At 43.5% G+C, this 2,244-nt stretch overlaps 1 non-coding gene across 1 annotated transcript; it reads left to right on the forward strand.

Moving 5' to 3' along the window:
- Nucleotides 1-364: 364 nt before the first annotated feature.
- Trnaa-cgc lies at nucleotides 365-439 on the forward strand. Its single transcript has one exon. It is a non-coding gene; the product is annotated as a tRNA-Ala (tRNA).
- The last annotated feature ends 1,805 nt before the right edge of the window (nucleotides 440-2,244 follow it).

Below are 2,244 nucleotides of genomic sequence, written 5' to 3' on the forward strand. Positions count from 1 at the left end.
GTTGTATATAATTGCTAAATATAGATCTATTGGATCAGCAAACTCCGAAAGGAATCTGACTGGTATACAATCTGGACCGGAGGCCTTGCCTTTATTTAGCGATTTAAGCTGCTTTGCGACACCGAGGATGTCTACTTCTAGGTTGAAACTTCCTGGCAGGTTAAAACTGTGTGCCCGACCGAGGCAGAGTGAAAATCTCATTGTGGAAACATCCCCCAGGCTGTGGCTAAGCCATGTCTCCGCAGTATCCTTTCTTTCAGGAGTGCTAGTTCTGAAAGTTTCGCAGGAGAGCTTCTGTAAAGTTTGGAAGGTAGGAGACGAGATACTGGCAGAAGTACAGCTGTGAGGACGGGGTGTGAGTCGTGCTTCGGTAGCTCAGTTGGTAGAGCACTTGCCCGCGCAAGGCAAAGGTCCCGAGTTCGAGTCTCGGTCGGACACACAGTTTTAATCTGCCAGCAAGTTTCATATCAGCGCACACTCCGCTGCAGAGTGAAAATCTCATTCTGGATACTTCTACGTTTCTCATCTTGGCAGTTGTTCTTGATTGGAATTCAGGAATATTTACTTTGTCTTTTTTGGTGAATGAGTTTCGGAAAACAGTGTTCAATAACTCTGCTTTAGTGGCACTGTCATCAGTGACTTCACCATTGTTATCGCACAGTGAAGGTATTGATTGCGTCTTGCCACTGGTGTGCTTTATGTATGCCCAGAATCACTTGGGGTTTTCTGCCAGATTCCGAGACATAGTTTCGTTGTGGAAATTATTAAAAGCATCTCGCATTGAAGTACGCGCTATATTTCGATCTTCAGTAAAACTTTGGGGATTTTGCGTTCTTTTAAATTTTGTATGATTTTTCGTTGCTTCTGCAACAGCGATCTAACCCGTTTTGTGTACCGTTGGGGATCAGTACCGATCACTTATCAATTTATGTGGCATATCTCTCTCAATGCCGTCGATATTATGTCTTTGAAATCATTCCATGTCTTTTCTACGCTAACGTGATCAGATCGGAAGGAGTGAAGACTCTCTTAAAAAGGCGGTAAGAGCATTTTTATCAGCTTTTTTAAATAGATATACTCTGCGTTTCTTTTTGATGGTTGTGCGTGTTACGGTATTAAGCCTAGCAGCAACTGCCTTATGGTCGCTAATCCTGTATTCGTCACGATGCTCACTAATTGTCCGGGACTATTGTTGCTAAGAGGTCAAGTATGCTTTCGCAACCATTCACGCTTCGAGTGGGTTCGTGAACTAATTGTTCAAAATTTTCTGAGAAAGCATTCAGTAAAATTTCGATGACGTTTTATGTCTGCCGCCGACTTTAAAAGTATAAACTGACGGAATTCGAAATTGTAACATGCTGTCGCAATCTGACAACAGGTATAATCTTAAATGTTAACACCATAAGACAGATATTACCGTTACAAACTGTTTGTCTTAATGCAGCATAACTGACGGCGCGCAAATTAAGACTATATTCATAAAGTACTTACGAATGAGAGCGCTTACCGGCTGACAAAGTATAATCTGAGACCTTTCCTAAACATTTTCTCGGATACGTGTTCATCGGCAAGTATTTCACACCGACGTTGTAAGATGTCTCATACATGGGAGTTCGATTCGTTACAGTATCGGGGCTTTGCCGGTAAATAACCAGTCCGAATCTTCGAACTATATTGCGATGTGAATGCAGATTTTTGGCTGCACGACAAGGTTCGTGACCTTCCCGGGGTAGTCTGGGGAAATTGCCAGTTCGACACGGTTGTCTCTAGTGGCCCCCTAGACGGTCAATAATATTGACGATATTTCCCGCATGCGCAGCAACGCTACATAACAGTGACATAGAGGTTGCGAAGTAACACAGAGGACATCAAAGACTTTCTAGATATAAGTCTACCACAGTTTTATGGCAATGATTGCGGTTTGGCCAGCTCATCGTGTTGCTTTTTCCGTGATAGTTCACAAGCTGTATCTCGTGATACTTTACGAGGTGCATTCAAGTTCTAAGGCCTCCGATTTTTTTCTAATTAACTAAACAGAAATAGATGAAACTGGCGTTACTTCTCGACGTAATCGCCCTGCAGACGTGAAAAACGTGTACAACGCTGACGCCACGATACCATGGCAGCGGCGAAGGTTTCTTTAGGAGTCTGTTTCGACCACTGCAAAATCGCCGAGGCAATGTCAGCACGGCTGGTGAATGTGCGGCCACGGAGAGTGTCTTTTCGTTGTTGGAAAAAGCCAAA

Source organism: Schistocerca piceifrons, chromosome 11, assembly GCF_021461385.2.
Source record: "Schistocerca piceifrons isolate TAMUIC-IGC-003096 chromosome 11, iqSchPice1.1, whole genome shotgun sequence".
Taxonomy (NCBI): domain Eukaryota; kingdom Metazoa; phylum Arthropoda; class Insecta; order Orthoptera; family Acrididae; genus Schistocerca; species Schistocerca piceifrons.